Source organism: Jaculus jaculus, chromosome 10, assembly GCF_020740685.1.
Source record: "Jaculus jaculus isolate mJacJac1 chromosome 10, mJacJac1.mat.Y.cur, whole genome shotgun sequence".
Taxonomy (NCBI): domain Eukaryota; kingdom Metazoa; phylum Chordata; class Mammalia; order Rodentia; family Dipodidae; genus Jaculus; species Jaculus jaculus.
The window spans coordinates 114,807,489-114,831,234 of NC_059111.1; positions in this window are offsets into that span (position 1 = coordinate 114,807,489).

A 23,746-nucleotide genomic window follows, 5' to 3' on the forward strand; every position below is an offset into this window, starting at 1 on the left:
CGTCAAAGAGCACCAGCACTGCATTCGCAGAGTTTTCCAGTCCACGTCCTGGGCAGGAGTCTGGGCTCTGCTGCATGGCACACCCTTGTAGGACTCGAGGCACTTTAGAGACCAGGGAACCCTTAGCTGAGGTTCCCCTTTGTTTTGCCTACTTATGTCAGCTGCATGCTTTCTCCTGGGGTGTTTAAATGTGGCTTCATTGGCCCGGGACAGCTGCTGGAGCTGGGATGGCGTCCATCCATTCCTTTCTCTCTCTTGTTGCAAAAAGAGATTCTGTAGGCTAGCCTGCGCCCAGGGTGGATGATCACACACAGCTAGTAGCCAGTCACAGCTTCCTTCTCCTTTCCCTCCTCCTGAGAGAGCCTCCAAAACCCTCACATTCTCCTCGTGAGCACCTGATACGGCAGGATGCTGCTCCTAATCTGCTGTGGCTATGTAGACAGAATCTTCTTCTGCACAGAGCATGGGGCATCAGCATGGCTGCAAAGCAAGGCCATCACTCAGGCGCAGCTGTGCAGACTGAGGAACAGGCTCCAAAGAACAGGAATGGATCTCCAGACTAAGGCTCAGACCCTCCTGGTGATTTGCACACAAGGCATCCCCTGCTCTCACACTCTGTCTCTGTCTGTCAGTAGAGGCTGAGACACCGTAAGACCGTGGCAGTGTCAGGACACAAGCCAGAGTGGGCAGGGGTCCTCGAGGAGGGAGCAGGTTGTCAGCTCTGGCTAGTGTACCTGTCTTCAGCAACGGGCGTGTGAAGAAGGCTTCATGATGGGCTGAGTTATGTCCTCCACACTATGGTGAAGAAGTCAGTCCTAAGTAGCTCACAATGCAGCTGTCTTTGGTTAAACTGAATTGGGCGGGCGTCCTTGTGGAAAGAGGTTGAGTCCTCGATCCCCACAGAGGGACATGAGAAGACACCATCCACCCCATGATAGAGGTCTCAGAGGACACAGTCCTGCCCACACCTTGACATCACACAACTCAGTCCCACAACTATGGAAAGGGAGATTTCCGTTGTTGTTAATTCCACCCCTTTGAAATCCTTCACGGGCTCAAGCAAGCATAGGAGGACCTGCTTTGTTCTGGAACTTTCACTTAAACCTACCAGCCCATTTTCCAAACAGCCCTGTGCCACTAACCCCTCTTAGCACAGACTCCTGAGGGTCCAGGGCAGCTCTCCAGGGAAGACACTTAAACTTCACCAGGAGAAATCATCTCTGAGCTGAGGTGGCCAAATCGAGAGCAGAAGTCTTCCTTTAGCCTAGGTAGCTAGGTGATCTGTTCACCCCACACCACTGTGCCCACACAGTGATTAATAGCCTTGCTTCTTGCTCCTCCCATCTGGTTTGGATGAGTTATTTGGTATGTTTTCTGCATACTGGCTCCCGTGCAGGCTCCTGAGTATCAGAATACCAACTTAACCACAAAAATGAATCAATCACTCTGCTCATTTATGAATACCAACATTTGCTCTTCTTTTAGTGGACTGGGGAATGTGGAATGTGACAATAATCACAATATATTTATAAAGTATTTTCAGTATTTTAATAAATTTTTGTCACTGAGTTTCATGCAAAATGTAAAACTAAAACAACAAATATTTCCTAAAAGAAGATTATTAGACAAAAAAATCCTCAAAGTTTTTAGGATTTTGTCTTAGGTCACACAGTAACAGTGTCAAAACTGAAAATTATATATTTATCATACATAAAGTCCAGAGTTCAACTGGACTTTTTTCTTTCTTGGTGGCAGGGTGGGTGGGAGGGGAGATCAGCACTTTTCCTATTTGTTTATCGAATATTTAAAAATAAATGGAGAACCAAAGGCACTAGATCTCCCCCTCAAGTGAAGAAAGAATATTTCTCTCAAAGGTCAGAAAGGAAATGCAAGTCCGATGGTCTGCCAGGGAGGGAGGCAGGGTCTGAAGGCTTTTCTCACTCCCTTCTTGCTAGCATGTGGTGCCTGTGTGCAGAACTCTGCTGGATGCCAGGAAGGGGTTCCACAGTGCCATGGCTCTTCTCTTGTTTCCAGCTACAGAGGGAGTGAGAAGGTCGGGTTTACATTAGCTCTGAGACAGGGAGCAGCTCTGAGACAGGGCAGTAGGCATGGGACTCTGCCTGCCTCTGCTTTATAAGGCAGCGAAAGTGTGAGGGACCCAGCAGATGCTTTGTCCGGTGATGAATGGCCCCAGAGCCCGCGAGACTGGTAGCCAGCTGGCATGAGAGATGGCCTTTGACAAGCGTGGTTAATTATTGCCTGAAGGAAAACTGTTTTCACATGGAAAACATCATGTTCTAATGAGGTATTTAGTACCTATGACCTTAACTAGAAATTGAACCACGGGGGTGTGCAGAAACGGACAGGAAGTTCTCAAAAGCAGCTCATGCAGAGAACAGCCCACGTTGACAGAAGAGCCGAGACCAGCTTAGAGCAGCAATTTACGGCCTGCCCATTCTCCTTACAGCATGTGCGCAGACCAGTGCCACTTGAACAATCTATAGTTGAGCCATCCTTGCCAGAGTTTAATATGTCAATGTTCTGTCGCTATCAGTTACTTTACTAGCTACTGTGACCAAACACCTGACAGGAAGAGGCTTTGGGAAAGAAAGGGTTTATGTTGCCTGGGTGTCAAGGGGACACAGCCCATCGTGGTGGGGAAGGCATGGCAGAGAGAGCCGGGGGCAGAGGGAGAACAGGAAGTGGGGCCAGGCCATAAAGTCTCAAGACTTACAACTCTCCCTCAGTGCCCCACTCCCTCCAGCAAGGCTCCAACTCCTGAAGACCTCTCAACCTTCTCGAACACCACTACTAGCTGGGGACCAAGTGTTCAAGCACACACACCCCTGAGGGACATTTCACTTTTTACCTTCAAACCATAACACGCTGACCACAGAAACTTCTCACACCTCACCCTTCAGTCACAGAGGGACAACCGCTAACGGTGCTTTCATGTTCCTATCTTAGAAACCGGTCCTAGTGGTTGATGTATCCATGGTCCAATTTTTTTTAATTGCTAAAGGGTATGGCACTGTTTTGGACATACCAAATTCTGAATTCACTATTTGGAAGACAGATCAACTTTAGCTTGCTTTCTTGAATAGTGTTGCAATAAGTATATGTATGCAAGTATATTTTGAGTACTATCTTCATTTTGGGTGGTGGAGTTTTAGGAGAATAATCATAAGATCTTAAAGATTTTAACAAGTTGACAAAGTATTTTTATTTTTAAGCATTTTATTTTCATTTATTTACTTATGAGAGAGAGAATATGTATACCAGGACCTCTAGCCACTGCAAATGAACTCCAGACACATGCCTTACCATGTGCATCTGGCTTACCTGGGTTCTGGGGAATAGAACCTAGGTCCTTAGGTTTCACAAGCAAGTGCCTTAACAGCTAAGCCATTTCTTCAGCCCCTAAAATATTTTTCAAGGTGGCTATACTATCTTACCTTGCCGCCAAAGAGTCAAGTTCTAGTCTGTCTACATGTTGACTTATACTTTGTATGTTTTTATGGTAGATGTATTTGGCGGGTGTGGCTTTAGTTCCATCTTCCCAACGATTGTTGGTGTTTAGTAGCTTTTCAGGTGCCCATTGGCCATTTGTATACCTTCTTTGGTGAGCTGTCATTCAAGCCCCTTGCTCATTTTAAAATCATTTGCTTGTTATTAATGACCTAGCTGCTCTATGCATTTGCTAAACAAAACCTTTGTCAAAGGTGGGATCCACAAATATTTTCTCACCGACTGGGGCATGTCCCTTCATTTCTTTTTTATTTTATTTTATTTATTTTATTTTTTATTTTTTATTTGAGAGCGACAGACACAGAGAGAAAGACAGATAGAGAGAGAGAGAGAGAATGGGCGCGCCAGGGCTTCCAGCCTCTGCAAATGAACTCCAGATGCGTGCGCCCCCTTGTGCATCTGGCTAACATGGGACCTGGGGAACCGAGCCTCGAACCGGGATCCTTAGGCTTCACAGGCAAGCATTTAACTGCTAAGCCACCTCTCCAGCCCATCCCTTCATTTCTTTAATGTTGTGTCTTGAAGAACAAAGGCTCTGAGCTTTAAGAACTTAAACTTAAGGTCACTTGCCTGCTGTTGATGTTCTATGTGGTGAAACACCCTTACCCCTTTGGTTCCTTAGCTTGATCTTCAGGAACATAAACAATGTCACATAGTAAACTTCTCCCAGTCTAAGGATTACAAGGGTTGATTCTGGAGAGATACATTCCATCTATGCCCGATTTGTGGGCTGGATTCTAGCTGATGCCTTTTGGGGGGTGGAAGTGGCCCTGTGGATTCCCTTCGTGTGGTGTGTCATGGTTGTCTCCATGTGCAATGAACCATTTGAATCTCTTCTGTCCCTTTTGATGATGGTGTGCAACCCTTCTGACATACTGCTGAGTTTTATTTTCTGGTGTTTTAAAAAATAAAGTTGATTTATTTACTAGCATGCAGGTGTGTATGTGTGTGCATGTATATGTTCATGCACATGTACATACACATGCACACATGCATGCCAGGGTTTCTTGCCTCTACAAACAAAAGCCAATGTTTGCAGCACATTTTTGTTTTGGACTTACATGTGCAACTTGGGAATTGACTCTGGCCAGCAGGTAAATGCTTCTAATGGCCGAGCCATTCTGCCAGCTCTAATTTCCTAATGTTTTGTTGAGGATTTTTGGATTTGCCCATCAGAGATGTTGGCCTGTAGTTCTCTCTGACTCTCCCTCTCTCCTACCTTCCCCTTTCCCTTGTCAGATTTTGGCACCTGTGTGTTACAGTTCTGGTAAAAAGAGTTGGGAAAGATTCCTTTCTTTTAAGTTTTTGAATAGTTTCCGGAGAATTGATGTTTGTTCTTCTTGAAATGTCTGATGGAACTAAGCACTGAAGTCACTGGGGTCCTCGGATTTCCTTTGGTGGAAGATATTTTATTTCTGCTTCTCTCCTTGAATAGCTATAACAAACTTAAAGAACAAAGCTTGGGACATCACACTACTAAAATTCAAAATATTTGACAAAACTAGGGTAACTAAAGTAGCATGCTATTGGTATAACATTAGACTCAAAGACCCATGGAAGAGAATCAAGAGCTTCACACCCTCGCATCTAACTTATTTTTGGATAAAAATTTTCACACACACATATTTATATAATCATGTATGTCTGTATGTCTGTATGTCTGTCTGTCTGTATATATATATATATATATATATATATATATATATATATATATATATATGTATATATAAAATTAGTGAGGTATTTTTCCAATCCTAAAAAACAACATTCTGTCATTTTTAAAGAAAATGCATAGTTGGAGATGGTCATGTTAAACAAATTAAGCCAGTCTCAGAAAGACAAATATTGTATGTTTTCTCTAATATGCATACACGAGTAGATTTGACATGAAAGCAGAATGAATAAAGGGGTCTAATGCAGGGATCAGAGGCAGGGGTGTCCCCAAAGTACAAGGGGGTGTGTTCAAAGTGTGTTCAACCAGACTGTGGGCATGTCCCTGTGCCAGTGCTGTGCACGGTGAGTGGAGAATGGCAAGTTTTCTTCCAGAGGCTCAGCATGCGCTGTGATGAAAACCCTAGATTTTATAAAATATAACATTTTATAAAATATAATCCTCTGTTATAGGACACCTAGGTCGGTTCTATAACTTACACATTGTAACTAGCACTTCAATCAATACATTTCTATAAAATGTTCACTTAGAGTCCTTTAGATAAATATCCAGAAATGATGTAGCCCCACCATATGAAATATTTATTTTTGGTTGTTTTTAAGGCACTTCTGTACAGACTTCCATAGTGGCTGAGATAGGCTTTTAGAACTCACACAGGCATAGTTGGCACCCCAGCATCTGTGGAGGGTGCACTTGATGCTTTTAGTGTTGGGAGAGACCAGCCTATGCCCACAGCCCACGGGAGTCTGGTGGATTCTTTGTGTTGTCTTACTAGAGAAAACCAAAACATCTGGCTGCAGTGAACAACACAAGCCCCGTGGCAGCACAGTAAGCAGGCAACTGCAGTTCTACAAGGGTGAGCTGTGCTGCATTTGAGCGACCTTGTCTGCATATTTCACTATGTTACCCATACTCTCACATCGCATTATTACTTGCATTCCAACTGGAAAAGGAGATAAATAAAGCAGAAAATTTGTTTATACAAAATGGTATCAATATATATCAATGTCTTTTCCCTTTTAACAAGGAGCCAAGAGGAAAACCAACAGAATCCAAGCAATACTGTTTTACTAGAATCAGGAGTCTGATTACAATTTTTTTTAAGTAAAAGCTTATTCAATATCTAGCCATGGTGGCTCATGTCTGCAATCTCAGCAATTGGGAGGCTGAGACAGAAGAAAAATCACAAGTTCAAGGCCAGGCTGGGCTGCACAGTGAGACCCTGTCTTTTTAGTTAATTAATTTATCTCATTTATGAGAGAAAGAATGGGCATGGCAGGGCTTCCAGGCGCAAACTCCAGATGCATGTGCTCCCTTGTACATCTGGCTTGCGTGGTTCCCGGAGAATCAAACTGGGGTCCTTTGGCCTTGCAGGCAAGTGTCTTAACTGCTAAGCCATCTCTCCAACTACCCTGTCTTAAAAATGTAAAATATGCCAAGACTTCTCAGTGGTTAAAGGCACTTGCCCAAAAGTCTTCTAACCCTAGTTCAATTCCTCAGCACCCACATAAAGCCAGATACAAAGTGGCACACACATCTGTCATCCCAGCGCTATGACAATAAGAAAGAGAGCCAGAAAAATCTAGAAGCTTACAAGCAGCAAAAGAATGGGGAAAGAGAAGAAAACCACCCAAAGGTTGTACGCTGATATCCATACATATTCACACACACACATACACACATGCACACGCACATGCACACACACACACACAAATAGTGAAGCATAGTAAAAATTCTTTAAAACATCAAAACAATTCTTATTCTAGATTACACTTAACCTATAATATGGTTCAAACCGTTTTAGTAGCACATGATGTGTGCACTCTAGTAGAGATGCTTGAACTAAGCTAAGATAACGGGCAAGCTTGTTGTGACTATTATGAGTATGTCAGGCTTGAGCGTGGTAAGCAGTGTTTCCCTTCTCAGACCTCATCTCTTCTTTCCAAGTATTCTTCATGGATGTATTTGTCTGTGAGCCAATGTGATGCAAGGTAAAGCTTTGAAAACTGAATAACCATTCCTCAACACCCATTCAGAGGCTCATGAGTCCTGCCAAATACTTCAACAAGTTCTGCCTGTGATGTTTCTTCCAGCTTGAGACATGGTAATTGTGGATTTTTTTCTTCTGTATCTCAGATTATGTCATATAACTATAGCCTGTATTTTACACTCTACAATCTATTTGAAAATATAAATCATACTGTCTGGCAAAGACTGGATAGAGCAGTGACAGATGCTAAGAAAGACTCCGTGGTGTGAACTAATGATCGAGGGCAGGCTTCCCTCTCCTGGAGGACTGTCATTTCAGCTCAGCAAGTGAATGGCTCAGATGCTCCAAATCACACCCCATGGCTTTCTGAATCTATGCTGCATTGGCCAGCCACTGATGGAAGGTCCTAGAATCCAAGAGTCACAGTTTGCCAATGAACTGGGAGCTATAAAGTTTTATTCCCGTGCTCAGTGGATGGGCTTTGGTACTGGAGTACCAGACAGTAAGTAATAAATGAAGAGAATACACTGACTGCCAAAATCCATTTTCTCTTTGCATCCTCTCACAGAAAGCCAAGTTTGGAGAGACAGGCAGACGGAGCCCCAGCATCTGAGGATGAGAACACAGAAGACACTTTCTTGTTATTGCAGAGCCACAGGAAAGGCGCCCCTGCTGGGAGCTGAGCTTTGGGAGCCGAGCTTTGGATCCTGGGCATGGCGGCCACACCCTGGCTCAGCACCGAGGACAGCGCTCACGCAGGCCCAGGAGTCCACCCAACCCAGTTGGGATAAAGCAACTGCCAGATGAGCTCTTAGCAGCCTCTGGATTTCTGATATGTGTTGAGTATCCTCAAGACTCAGGGGATTTTGCAGAAGAGTGGCAGAAAGATTGTAAATGTCACAAGCTGGGATGTCATGCCCAGAAGCATTGCCTAACCCCAATTACTGACTGCCTCCCCCACAAATTATAACTCACAACCCCATGGGGAATACCGGCAACCCCGCTGGGGACAGTCCCCTGCAGAATGGGAGCAGGGAGAGGGAGAAGATGGTAACGACACATATCCACGCAAAATCTTTTCTTAATAATAGTAATAATTACAAAGAAAAAAAAAGGAGCTGCAACAGGGATGTTCCCTGAGCTTTTGAGGGAATGACAAGATGTCTCTTCTAGATCATGGTAAGGTCTCAAGTTTCAGCTTTGATGAGTTCCGTATCTCCTCAGTGCCTACGTCTATCTACAGAGAGAAGCTTCTCTGGCTAATGCTGAGAGCAGAACTCATATTCTTTCCGTCACCTCCTCTGCACTGATTCCGGAGTCATGGTGGGTGGTATGTATGACTCAACTGGTTCTAATCAGTGGGGTTTCTCTTCTCCTTGTCACCTTGATGAGTTTAGGAGATGGAAAGAATGGAAGAGCCACCGGATGTGAAGGAGTACCCCCCACAGGACCTAAACAATTCCGAACCCATCAACATCTTGACATAGAGGACAGAGGAAGACAAAAAGAATGAAAGGTATCAAAACAGAAGGGCTACTTGGAAAAAGAAGGGTGCTCAGTGGAATTGGAGTGAGGGGAGCAGAAGAGAATAGCAAGATGGGAGCATGATCAAATTACAGTACGTATATGTATTAAAAGTCTCAATAAGGCTGGAGAGATGGCTTAGTGGTTAAGGCACTTGCCTACAAGCCAAAAGACCCAGATTCTATTCCCCAGTACCCACATAAGCCATATGCACAAGGTGGCACATGTGTCTGGAGTTCATTTGCAGCTGCTGGAGGCTATGACACATCCTTTCTCATCCTCTCTCTGCCTCTCTCATAAGTATATAAATAAATAAAGCCACAATAAAAACAAAAAGAAAAGAATCAGTACCAGAAAGGGCTGTCCCTACTCCACGTCAATGAGCCCATCAACTCAGCACCTCAAGGGGTGTGCCAAGATATAAGTATGCATCCCTGAGCAATCTGATGTAAACTCTGCTATTTTCTGTCCTTTAAAACAAGCATCCTTTCCAAGAACCCCATCCCCAGCATAGGCACATGGGCCCCACATCTGTATGCCAGTACCGTGCCCCTGGAACCACTGAGAGCTTTGGAAACTAACTAGTCCTCCTCTGCATCCATCCTGGAGATGTTCATTTGTGACATAATTACCATACTCCTGGCTGCTTGAAGCCACTCTGCTGATCAGCTTACGGCTCTATGGAGCAGAAGTTCATGTTGATTGTGGTTATGTCACAATACCCAAGGTCTCTCAAGGCTAAAGTCAAGCATCCTCCAGATTGTGGTCTCATTAGCAAAAGTTGTTGTGACAAAATTCAGTTTCTGGTGGCCACAGAAATGAGATCCTGTTACCTTGCTGGCCAGAGGTAAGGATGCTTCAGGTCACCACATGGCAGTGTCTTTCTTCAAAGCCAGGAGAGGGGGTGTTGTGCACCCAGTGCTCTGAGTCTTGGAGTCTCATTTCCCAGGTAGAGCTTCACCACTTACTTATTTTTTGCACCTGTATGTGTGGTCTCTCTCCCTCTCCCTCTCTCTCTCTCTCTCTCTCTCTCTCTCTCTCTCTCTCTCTCTCTCTGTGTGTGTGTGTGTGTGTGTGTGTGTGGTGTATGCATGTATATTCATATGTGAGGATCACATGACATTTGCATATGGAGGCCAGAGGTTGATGTCAGATATCTTCCTCAATCACTTTACACCTTATTTTTTCGAGACACAAGCTCACTTATCAGAGCAGACTAGTTATCCAGTAAGCCCCAGGGATCTTTCTTTGTCTCCCTTTACCAGCACTGGGGTTAGGGGCCATCCTTCCACACCTAACTTTTACATGGGTTCTGGGGATCCAAACCCAGGTCCTCAGACTTGTGCAGCAAGCACTTCACCAATTAAGCCATCTTCTCAGCTCCTGTGCCCCTTATTATTGGGATCTTACCAGGTCAAACTCACCACATCCCCCTGTTTGAAGGTCATCTAATTTGGGATGGTGATCACATCTGGAAAAAATCCCTTCACAGCACCACCTAGATTTCTGTTCCAGTGCATGAGAGAAGACATGTGTTCCACAGGGGCCTGGGGGCCTGGGTACCATCTTAGAATGACACCCACCACATCTCTCATGAACCCCATCCTCCACAGTGGAATAAAGCAGTTCAAAAGACTCCCCTCCATCAGAAAGCAGTGCAGCTGCTCTCTACTGGTGGCTCAGAGCACAACGCCAGGCTGGAAGGATGGGAAAGGAGCAAAAGGTGATGGAAAACTTGAGATCTTACCATGAGTTACATGCCTTAGTATGCCAAGTCAATGTTTCTCTTCACATATTATAAGAAACATCTTCTTGGCCTGGAGAGATTGCTTAGTGGTTAGGGCATATGCCTGCAAAGCCTAAGGATCCAGGTTTGATTCTCCAGGTCCCATGTAAACCAGATGCACAAGGGGGTGCATGCATCTGGAATATGTTTGCAGTGGCTAGAGGCTCTCTCTCTCTGTGTGCCTCATGAATAAATAAAAGAAAAATAAATATCTAAAAGAAGAAACAATTTCTCACTGGCTGTTATTTCAATGTGGTGTGGAAGGGCAGCAGCCTTCAGATATGTCTGAATGCCACAGACTTTAGAAGAGCTAGGAAGCAACGAGAACAAGCACGGGAGATGCTCTGCAAAGTCCTGGCGCTGTGTGTTCTCTCGTAAGGGAAGAGTCTGTCAACACCCCTGCATGCATGGAAGAGGGCTCGGAAGACCCCACTGCTCCTACAGGTGTTGTCCATCGGCACTTGCAGCTGATGAAGGGGAGGGAGTTGTGTTCTTCCATAGCGTGCCACCAGTAAGTTGTGAGGAGTCCGTAAGTAACCTGCCATGCTCAAGCAAGCAGCCCTAAGGGAACTTCAGGAGGTCGCTGTAAACAAGACAGGAAAGCAGGAAGGAAATTAATTAGGAGGAAGGAGTTTAGAGGGAGTTGGAGAGGAATAAAGAGGGTAATCGGGGGAGTATAAATGATATCAATAAATACATGCACATGTATGAAATTGTAAAAATAAAATTAAACAAATGTACTGTTCCTTACATTTTAGTACTGCTGAAACTGTTTAATGCTAAAATTAATGCGTAGGGGCTGGAGAGATGGCTCAGCACTAAAAGCACTTGCTTGCCAGAACTGGTGACCTGGGTTCAGTTCCTCACGACCCACATAAAGCCAGATGCACAAAGTGGCACATGTGTCTGGAGTTTGTTTGCAGTGGTAAGAGGCCCTGACATCCATTCTCTCCCTCTCCCTCTCTCTCTCTTTCCTTTCCCCTACCTCTACTCTCTCCATCTTGGCTTGCAAATAAAGAAAATATATTAAAATAATGCATGGGGGGCTGGAGAGATGGCTTAGCGGTTAAGCGCTTGCCTGTGAAGCCTAAGGATCCCGGTTCGAGGCTCGGTTCCCCAGGTCCCACGTTAGCCAGATGCACAAGGGGGCGCACGCGTCTGGAGTTCGTTTGCAGAGGCTGGAAGCCCTGGCGCGCCCATTCTCTCTCTCTCCCTCTATCTGTCTTTCTCTCTGTGTCTGGCACTCTCAAATAAATAAATAAAATTTAAATAAAAAGCATTAAAAATAATGCATGGGTACAGAGGTCACATGACCTCATTTATCCTGCCAGGCCATGATAGAGTGGATGACACGGGCAACTCAATGAAGACAGAACAGGCCAGGTGTGGCAAGGCAGGTCAGGGATGAGCAAGGCCTTGGGTTCGAGAGAGACAGTCACACTGCCTGACACAGAGGGTACACTCCTGGCACCAGCCTCCCACTGGCTGAATCAGGCAGAAGCCAGCTGGCGAAGGAGCCAGGGAAATCTGCTTTCAGAGGGCAGACCTCCAGCCAGGAAGGCCAGGCAAACAGGAAACATGCCTGGAACAAACACATCAGGGATGGCAAGAGACCTACCCTGGACGTGGGAAGGATAGAAGGAGACACTGCCTCGTCCTGCATCCTTGGTCACCTAGGTGGCACCTGCCAAGCGCCAGCACATGAGCCTCCAGGAGGATAAGCCACGTTTGAAGGGGTAGCCATGGACAGACCCATCTGGAAGCACACTGAAGGGCTGAGGGTGGGGCTGGAGGTCACGGTGCAGCTTTGTGTTCCCATGGTACCTTGCCTGCAGATACGGTTCAGGAGCTAAAAGAGTGTCAGTGGGCTGGGGAATTGCTTAGAGGTTAAGGTGTTTGCCTGCAAAGCCAAAGGATTGGATTCCCCAGAACCCACATTAACCCAATGCACAAGGGGGCGCACGCATCTGGAGTTCATTTGCAGAGGCTGGAGGCCATGGTGCGTCCATTTTCTCTCCCTCCCCCCCCCCCCCCTCTCTCTCTCATTCTCTCTCAGGTATCAGGAATCCCCCTGGTAACAAAGGGGCCTGGGAGGCTCCGGGAGACAAACCTGCCCCCAACCCCTGAGCCAGGCAGGAGGCACGCCGGCCACTGAGCAAGCGCTTGGGAACCATGTAGAATCGGGAAATGGAGCCCAAACCTGGGAGCCCTTGTGCTGGAGAACACGGCAGGGTGTGAGACGTTGACTCCTGCGGAGCAGTACAGGTAGCCCACCCCAACCCCAAGCCCCTGGCTCCAAGAAGACCTGCCAGAGTGAGTAGGAACGGAAGGGTGGGCACTTCAAGGAGGTGAGAACGCAGCCCAGGGCCCACCAGGGAGCCAGGCAGGCCCAGAGCTCAGATGAGGCGGGCCGAGGGGAGCACCCTGCATGTGCTGCTCCAAGCAGCTGTCAAGCTGCGCCCAGAGACTGCGGCTGAGAGGAAAGAGCCACATGCTGGCCCAGCGCTGCCAGGGCTAGAGGGCACAGACACAAGGGACAGTGCACGGGACCTTAAGCAAAAGGACTCACAGCTCTGCCTCGCGTGTGAAATGAAGGCACTCGCAGAGATGAGACCAGCCCTAAGGTCTCACTGGCTTTGCAGCAGTGAAAATTACTGTGCCCTCCACGTGCCCCCAGAGGTCAGTGCTGTCTGTCAATAGCCAGAGATGAGAAGTCCCCCCATGTCGCGCAGATTCTTCTGTTGTTCCTCGGTTTGGGGCTTCAGACGCCTCCTCTGTGGAGGGTGTCGGGCCTCCATCACTGCTGTGGCAGACACGCCATCGGCATGTAGATCTGCTCATAAATGTAAATAAAGAAATGAATGCCAGGTATTTCCCTATACATAATTCATTTGCACAATAATTGAATGAAAAGCACACAATATTCAACTATTAAAATTTCATGGGTGAGGTGAATACACATTTCTGCTTTAAAAAATACATTCTCATCATTTAAATTGCTTTTTTATGGTAATAGCTTGAAGCACTTGGAGGCATGCCTGATAAATAATATTCAAATTTTCTTCTATTTTTTTAATAAACTCAATTATTCAATTGAAAAATTAATAAGAAAAAAACCTTAGATGGTGTAATGTAGTTTAATTTGGAGATTATTTCTTAATCCTACTGTATAGAACAAAGTATAGGTGGTGGTTTAAACAGAACAGGCCACTTTTGTAGGATTTAAGATGAAAGCAATTTTTTAAAATTTTTTTGTTTGTTTTTTATTTTTATTTATTTGAGAGCAACAGAGAGGGAGAGACTAAGAGGCGGAGAGCAAGAGAGAGAATGGGTGCACCAGGGCTTCCAGCCTCTGCAAATGAACTCCAGATGTGTGCGCCCCCTTGTGCATCTGGCTAACATGGGTCCTGGGGAATCGAGCCTCGAATTGGGGTCCTTAGGCTTCACAGGCAAGCACTTAACTGCTAAGCCATCTCTGCAGCCCAAGATGAAGGCATTTTTTAAACTCTCCATGGCTATTTGCTGGTAAAGTCCACTTCCAGGAGTGGTGATGTGATGGCAGCTAATATATGGTAACTAGCTTTGAAAAGTCTATATACCCAAAGATTATATTGCACATCATCCAATCTGCTAAGGTCCTCTGAAGGGACAGAGCTCTTGCCATCAGAGTGCCCACCATCTGCATGATACCCCTGTTCATTTCACAGATAGTAGGCCAATATGTGAAAACTGTGGGAGGCCTGGATCTGGGTTAACAGATAGGAAGGAACCCCGAGCGAGAGAGAGAGCTCATGACTTAGCAGAGTTATTTTTTCCAGCTTTGAGCACACACATCACTTGTGGAAACATATGAATAACTCTGAGCAGCTTTAAGAATAGCTGATCCCCTGACAGTATGATCTGTCTATACCTAGGGTGCCTAGAATGGGGCTGGCTGCACATACCCCTGTGTACACATTACGGAGGGGGCGGGGGAAAGCTGCAGAGCTATAAGAGGGAATCCATTCTAAAGAGATGGTGTGATTTCAGCCACCAGTGAGTAAAGTGGATAATCTTAAGTGGGAAGTCCTAACCTTCTCACATTATAATATGCCCATTGATGGACTTGTGTGGGACTGGCTATGGTGAGGACACAAAGCAGATTAGCAGGGCCAAGGTCTGTTTCTGTGGTTTCATAAGAAAACGTCAGAGACATTATCAGACACCAAGGACCACAAGACTCCCAACTCCCAAAGCCTTGTGATATCTGCAAATGTCCCATGTGGGAGACTCTCAGAAAAGAGCATCACAAGCCACTTTCCTCTTCAATGTTCTCTCACCAAAAGAGACTGACAGATGCTGGTTAAGCATCCTTCAGGAAGTGCCTTGGCCAGTGCTGGTCCTGAATTCTCATACCAATGCCTGTTGGTAGCCCACACATGCTGGTCTGCTCTTCAGTAGCTAAGCTGCATTGAGGAAGCCACGGCTTCTCAAACTATGGATTACAACCCATTAGTGGGATTTAAAACAAACCAATAATATTTTTATTATATAAACATTATGTGTGTCATATTAATATACATAGTATATACATTATATATATACATTATATACATATTAATATTACATACCATATTGTTATATAAAATATTATAATATTTTTAAAAATATGGACTGGAACACTAAGGAACCACCAAAAGCAGTATTAGTGAGATGAAGTCCTTTAGGAAAACAAAGAGAAATAGGAAGTGAAAGAAAGAGAGAAAACAAAGGCTTGCTTCCATGCAAGTGTGGCATCAGCCACACAATTGTTAACCTGAGTTTCCTCTAATAGCGGGAGGAGCCACACACTTGAGGGCACATGTATATTAATCAGACCCACAGGATGTGTGTGTCTGGCAAACATGCAGTCTTCAGGTTCTCTGGATGGATGACTACATGATAATGGTTCCGCTTGACTTATAGGCATTGGGCCTTAGGACTGGATGGTAAAATCCCTTGTCTTTCTTAAGGCAGAATGTGACTTCTAAATCTTGGTCTGGTATAAGAACAGCGGACGGCCTGAATGAACCATAGCTTCACTGCCATCTCTGGGTACTTGCTGCATCATGGCACTGCTCACATACTGCGGGGAAGATAGGATGAGCCTCAAACTTAGCTGATCCCAAGCTGCAGGGCGAGTCATGGAGAAGCAGCCATCACTGGTCACAGCCACGGAGAAGCGGCCATCTCTGGACACAGCCGCTGCACGTATTCAGCTGGTGCACGAGGGTCTGCTCAGCTTCGTGTTTGTTTCTGGTATGCGTCAACCTGAGAATGTTCCATTCACTTAGCCACTTCTGCACTCTGGAAATATTTATTGAATATGCCGTACATGTCAAACAGTGTGCTAATTAATGGGATAAAATAGAGAGCGAAAATAGAATCTCTTTCCTCATGTCAGAATGGAAGAAAATATTGTTAAGTGAGAGTAAAGTGGAAAATTGCATGTGCTCAAAGGCCATAAAGAAAACGTAGAAGACTTTCTGCACAGAAGGTGAGTACAAATGAAGGAGAAGGGCCGAGGCCCTGGGGACAGCGTGGGCAAGCGCCCTGAGATGCGTGGGGAGTGGGTACAGGGTAGGCACCCTGGCCTGTGTGCCGCAGGGGGTCCTGGGGGATTCAGAAAGCAGCCCAGAGGAAACGGAAGGGCTGAGAATGGGCGACTCGCCGGCTGTGTTAAGGTGACGGTGTCCCCATGCTTACACAAAGGCCACCCATCGGTAACCTCTTAACCTCCTCGAAGGACATCCTTTTGTGTCCTATGCTTGTGTGCAAGCAGGCAAGGCTGCTTTACCCACTTAGCTATTTCCCGGTGCCTCCCTCCTGCACCCACTCTTTCTTAATGGAGTTTTCAAAATCTTGCTGGATTTTCTGACTGCAACTACGGGCCACTTTAGAGGAAAACATTTGACTGGTGATCTCTGAGCTGCGCAGGAGAGTGACGGCACTAACCCCTAGGGGCAGTGTGGAAACAGATGCATGGATGCTATACAAATTCCAGAGACGGGTCCTCTTGGAGAATAATTGGTGTGAGGTCAGGGACTCAGTACTTTTTCCCCTGTCCTTGTCTTTCCTTTCGTCCTTCTCTCCCACCTTCTGTCCTTGATTTCTTTCCTTCCTTCCCTCCCTCCATCTTAAGAAAATGTAATTGTTCCAGACCATTTGTTGAAAATACCATTATTTTCTGTATTGAACAATAAACACACCCATACCACATCAGCTACCCCAAAAGGCACGAACATATTTCTACAATTTTAAAAATTGATTTCTCTCTCTGCATTTTTACACTGATAGCACTCTCAAGGTAATTCCGACGTCAGTCCATCTTTGCTGATGTCGTTGTCAAATGCTGATCATTGTATAGAACTCGTTTGGGCATGCTAAGTCCTTCTGCTTTTGCTGGCAGCTTTTGTTTCATGTGTTTGGGGATCATGTTGTACATTTATACGTGATGAATTTTTTATGCTTCTGGTATGTTGGTGTTTGTATCATGGGCTGACCCTTTCTAAGTTCCAGCAGTACCTCTTGTCTTGAGTCTGTTTCCTGTGTTGTAACAGCGTTCATTCTGATCTTCCACCACTTCTATTCGCGTGGAACACATTCCCATGAGTCTGCACTCAGCTTATCTGTGCCTTGAATCTAAAGCGATCTTCTTGCTGGCCACACATTGCTTCCTATCCTGTTTGAAAGTCTGTCGTTTGATCCACATTTGAATATTCATATGTGCCGTGGGGCCTGTGGCATGGGTGCTCACTTTTCTGTCTCCCTTTGTCTCACAGGCCTGGTTTCTGTCTCCTCCACAAGCCATGCTTTGTTCAATAATTCTGGTGCATATTCTTCCTCTGTTTATTTTATTTCCGTTTTATGGAGCTAAAATTAACATATTTGCATATGCCTAAAGTTAATCATTTAGTGTTATTTTTGAGACAGGGGCTCACTATTTAATCTAGACTGGCCTGGAACTTCTGGTCCATCTGCCTATAACTTCATTGTGCTGGGATGACAGGCATTCACCCCCATGCCCAGCTGGTGACGGCTATCCTTTCCTGTTTTCATACATTCACGCAAACAAAAGTGTCACATGGGCATCTTCTTGCCCGTCCTGCTCAGGTATGCCCCACACCATCAGCAAAGCAGGCAGCACTTTGTGGAAGCAGGAATTTGCAGACAGAATTCATTTCATCTTGCTGTTTTTCACTCAGTGTATTTAAGATTTCATCTGGGGTCTGGTGTGTGGGAAGAGTTCATTCTTTGAATGGCCGAGTATCATCCATGGTATAGGTGCAAAGGTACTGCATTGATCCATGTAGACAGTACTGCTTAGTCACCTGCTCGTGAGAATTGGGGTTATCTCCAGTTTCAGGCTAACATGTAGATATATATTTTATTTCTCTTAGATGTGTGGTTAGGAATAATATTTCTGGACTATGTAGTTACATGATGAGAGAAATGCATTCTCCCAGTCTGAACTAATGATGGTGCTTTGGAAGAGGAGTTGTTTCACTCATTCTTTACTGATTGTTGAGACTTCTTCTGGCTTTGTAGGCAAGCACCTTAACCACTAAGCCATTTTTAAAAAGGAAATTTGTTTATTTTTGTTTATTTGAGAGAAAGAGAGAATGGGTGCACCAGGGCCTCCAACCACCTGAAACGCACTCCAGATGCATGTGCCACCTTGTGCACCTGGCTTACATGAGTACTGGGGAATCGTGCCTCAAACTGGGCTCCTTAGGCTTCACAGACAAGACCTTAACCACTAAACCATCTCTCCAGCCCCACTAAACCATTTTAAGACAGAGTCTCACACTGAGTGTGGAGCTCACAGGCTCAGCTAAAGAGCATGCCCTAGGGTTCTTCCTAGCTCTACATCCCTATCTCTGGGATCCCAGGCATGTGCCTCCATGCCCAGCTTTTATGTGGGCCTACTTCCATGTGCAAATCTGAACTCACATGGACCACACTCACATGGGAAGCAATGTGGAGACTGTCACCCCCAAAGCACAAGGAGTGAGTAAGCCAAGACACTCAGAGGGAAAGCACTTTCCCCAGAGTTTCTTCTGACTGAACAAAATCTAAAACACACTTCTTCAGACTTCCAAGCCAGGGTCCCACCTAGCCAGTCTGTTCCACATTGTTGGACACTTGATGATTCCAGATGCAGCTGTCCCCAGAGCCAGCTTCGTAACAAGTCTCAGGTGTGATACACTTGCCTGCAACCCTTATGCTTGCAGAGGCCTGCTTACTGTCCCTGCCTGTCAACGACCCCCTGAAGACGGGCTCACTGCACAGGGTAATGAGGAATGGCCTTTGAATGTGGAGGTCTTTTAAGGATGGGTGGCATTTGAAGGTTTATCAAGGGATAGCCAGGTTTAAATGATGTAACATTGAGTGACAGCTGTGTGTCTGACTTCGAGCTGCATAAGAAGCTGTGCGATAGGAAGAGCTCCAGGCACCCAGACAGTATCCAAGGATAGACTCCCCCCTTTTCACCAAGGGCTGCTCTTGACCTCAACAGAGATAAGGCAGAACTGAGTCACAGTGGCCTGAGTCCTCTCTACCTCGGAGTCTCTGGCCTTGAACTCCTAAGAATGGGCCATAGGCAGCATGCTACATCAAAAACCCATCAGCTTCGGCAATTAGCTTTAGCCAGTTGATGACCTCATGGAGAGCTGGGAATTCTATAGAGGGGGGCCAGGAGAGGCGATAGGATGCAGCCAAGTGAATGGTTGCTGGGAGCCTTGCAGAGGAAGCTGAGGAGCATACACCAGGGAGACGGTAGCCACACCACAGCTACGCCACTGCAGGCAACATGTGTGACTTCCTGGTGCTTAAACTCCCTGCTTTGCAAAATACCCATGACACCACAGGACTACGGGTAAAACTTGCAGTCTGCTCAGCATGGCGTCTAGCTCCTCAAAGACACACGACCCAAGGTGACAGTAACTGAACAGCAACCCATGCTCACCTGCTCAGTGCCTGCTCACTGGTTCCTCATAAGATCCCTGAGCTGTGGTTAGTTTCCACGGTGCTCACAGGGGAGGTGCCATGCAGACTCCATGCAGAGAGGAGTTGTCGACAGTACTACCCATGGGTGAACTCTGCATTCTACAGTAGTGACCTCCCGGGCGAGACGTGCCCTCCAGTGCAGCAGTGGCCTGGAGGTTATTGGGAGTGGACTGACCAACAGTTCGGTGGTGAACTTTGAGGCCTGTTCTACAAAAAGCCCACGGCTTGGGGGAATGCACCCGCGAAGAAGAACCTGCTCTTGCTGTGCTGTTCGGCAGACGTGCTGCCTGCTGCGTGTCAATTTTAACATCCATGTAGTCGTTCCGCCTGGACTCGGTCAGAAAGGCTTCTTGTTTCCTTCGGGCGGCGGGAGGCGGTCAGTGCAGAAAGTCCCAACTGGCCAAGTGCTGAAAATGAGCGAGTCCTCGCGGGCCACGGACGTTACCCCTCCAGGGTTCAGGGAACACCGTGGAAGACAGGATGGAGGGAACGGAAGGACTGAAGATGGGAGAAGTACTGTGGGACTCTGGTGTGGGCCATGACAAGGCCATCGCACCCATGACCTCACGGCAGCTGTGGTTGCCTGCACAGGACCCACTTGTGTTGGGCCAGGGAGTATTCCCTTAGGGGCAAGGGAGAGGTGCAGAGGCCACCCCCCTGTCTGCGGAGCTAACAACAGTTAATGGTTGCTGGGTGGGTGAAGCCATCTCTCTCCTGGCCAGCAAAGAGTACAGCAGGACTGGGGGAACAAGGGAAGGTTATGGGGTACACATGATACAAATGTAATGTATGAGAATGTAAAAAAACAAAAGTTTTAAATAAAACATTTTCCTGAGCTGTAGATAGGATGTTGCTAGTCCTATATTAGGACTTGGGTTATAGGATTTCTTCAGGTCAGTTAGCTCCTGTAGTCCACTGCGGAAGAATCTCTGAACAGCTACTGAATCAGGTCTTACAGCTCTTAAGGCAGCACCACTCTGCCTCTGGTCCTGGGACCTTTGCTAAAGACCCTTCTGTTGGAGGCGGAGGCTTACATCACTACACGTGATGTTTGAGTTGGGGTTTTCCAGAGATGCAGAATCTACATGAGGGATGGAGGGATGAACGGAAGGAGAAGGGAGAGAGGGGGAGATCCCAAACTGCATCATGTGTTCTACACTGTATCTGGTGCTGGAAATTCCCTACCACATCCCTAACAAGGTCCTCAGCACCAAGGAAACAGAATGAGGAGCGTGGAGGCAAGGGCTCAGAACATGGCAGCACCGTACAGGAAGGCTTCCTGGAAAGAGTGTACAGGCTGCTGTGGGACAGTGTCTGTGGACAGTTGAAGTGTTCCGGCTGGAGTCCTTCCGTAGACCTTGCAGACGAGAGCTCGGGTTTGAGTCCTCAAGGATGGCTCCTGGAAGGGTGGCAGAGCAGAGGGCCAAAGCCCAGATCCCACACCCTAGAGATAATTTCGACCATCAAATATCTATCTGGTCCTCACTATCAGCAGACCCAGGGCATCCAGATAAGGTCATCTGACTAATCCTCAGTTGGAAAACAGGTAGAAACGCAATGTGCCCTCCTGCGGAAGTATGAGTCAGATACTGGCATATGTGTCTCCCTAGGTTATCTCCCCATTCTAACTCCTGCCTCTTATTTAGGCTGCTATATGTCAGAGCTACAATAAAGAAACTGCTGGGTTCCTGAGTCACTGCCACGTCATTGACAGTGCCACAAAGCAGGACAGAGGGGGCGTCCTCCAAGCCGGCCCTGCAGGACACCTAGGCAAGAGACTGTGTTAGCTACTTTTCCCACAGCTGTGACAAAACAGCTGCCAAGAAGCAACTGAAAGGAGGAAGGGCTTCCTCCAGCTATATCACAGTGCTCCATGGTGGGGATACGCGGCAGCACAAGCACGGAGTCTCGTCCATCCATCCGTGGTCAGGAAGCAGAGGAAGACAAATTCTCATGACCGGCTAGTTCTCGCCTTCATCTTTAGTCTGGAAGCCTAGTCCATGGAAAGAAGGCCACCCACCTTGAGGGTGGGTATTTCTACCTTGGTTGACCTAACCTAAAAACTTTTTCTTACATATGCTATGTCTCCCTGGGAGACTCTAGATCCAATCAGGTTGACAATAGAGATGAACCATCACAGAGACCCTGCTGGAGAGGCTGGAAGACGTCTACTGAGCACACACTGGTTAGGGTTGAGAGTAAGGCTCACGCCCCTTACATGGCAGAGTTGAGGTTCCAATATGTTCCCTACCACAGCATGACGGCCTCTGTTCTAATAAATACATTGCGTATCATGGAACATGACTCAAAATGAGGGACATGAGTGAGGAGAACATTCCAGACAGACAAATGAGCTTGTGCAAAGAACTCAAACATTGGACATACCAAAAACCACGTGGGAGAGATGTGACTCTCTTTTTCAGAGTCACCTTGGTGATTTTTCTGCAACATGTAATCTTCAGTGATTAGCTGCCACTCATTTTTGTATATTTTGTCCTGATGATTCCTTAGGACAATGAGACATATTTCAGGGGTCTCAATCAGGTGTCAAGAAATAAAATGTCAGGTTCTGACTTCATTTACATAACTTATAGCAACAACAGGTCAAAGCCACCAATTTGGAACTGCTCTGGCCTAGTAGGCAGGCTCTGGGCTCTTCTCAGCCTTGGTTCAAGGTCACTGACCCACAGTCTGTGTTGTGAACTAGAAAGATGGGAAGGGTTTTCTCACTGGTTTTTCTGGTGTTTACATTTGTACTGTTTCCCCCAAGAAACTGATTGAACACATTTGCAAGTGGGCGACAGCAACCCCACAGAACACAGATGGTGGTTTCCAGCCCTGTGCGCAATGAAGCTACTAATGCTGACCCTGGCTCAAGGACCTTTGCTGAAGGACTGGGTTCAGCCATGCTGGCAAATTTCCTCCACATAGAGGGGTGCCCTGCTGGTATGCCCACGAGAACACTGTGGGTCAGCCCCCAGTTGCCCAGCCCCATAGACCACTGTGTCCATTTAAATGATGGGCTTTTAGAGCGAATGCTAGCTCACTTAGCAACCATGGATCTGCACTGCATTATAACAACACAGACAAGGTCAGAAATTGACTTGGCTCATGGCTCTGGAGGCTTGGAAGTCCAAGGTCCAGGCTCTGCATGTGGTGAGGGTCTTCATGATACATTATTTCATAGCAAAGACCTCACATGGGTAAGAGGGAGAATGACCCAAATGGAACTCCCCGCCTCAAGCCCTTTCCTAATCCTCATCTATTCACTGATGAGGGCCCAGTCCCCAAAAATCTAGTGACCGCTGAAAGGTCCCACCTCTTGGTGCTGGCCACTGTGGGTTAAGTTTGGGGGAGCTCATCCCAACCATAGGACCTACCAAGTGAACATGGACAAGAACTCACCTTCTCTGGGAATATTTCTAAGATGCACGTAACAACATCTACTCTAGGGTTGTGTAATGTGTTAACTGAAGTCTCCAACAAGAACTGTTTCACAGCACAGGCCCTTAGGAAGTTTAATGAGTAGAGATGTAGGGATGGATGGATGAATGAATGGGTGGATGATGGATGGATGGACAGATGGAAGACATTCTTTCTAAGATCAAATGTAACAAAATATGGACTATTTTGGGAAACTGTCGGGTAGTGTGGCTCAGGGAGGAAGGTGGCTCGAGGCAGTGTTGCAGCCCTTGCTATGTGCCTCAAGGCTCGCTCTCCTTCTCCGACTGCTCTCCGGCTCATCCTGCGCTCATTCCTCCAACCTCCAGACAGTCCCTGCTGTTGTGCTATTTTGGGATTTCAAAACATTCATGTGCAGCCTCCCTATTTACTTCTTGACTTTGTGGACTTTGATCATCCTAGCCTTTCAGCCTTCTCCTTCGAACTGGAAGACTTTTGTTCTTTTGAGTTTAGCCTCATCAAACAGCCTGCTCATCCCTTGATCATTTAAAATCCTCTTCTTGGATCACTCCAGCACCATTATGTCTTTCTTAAGAAGCCTTGATTGTCAGCTGAAAGAAACAGATAGCATAGGAGAGTGAAATAAGAGATGAAAGTGAAAGTCTAAGTTACCACTTAAGGGGGCACATCCCCCCGGCAACCCCCCTCTATGCTATCTAGAAATTACCGCTTCCCTGAAAAGCTACCATCCAAACCTATTGCACCTGCTAGCCAGCCTTCTCTTTGCATCCAGACCTGGCATTCAGGGTTGGGTAGA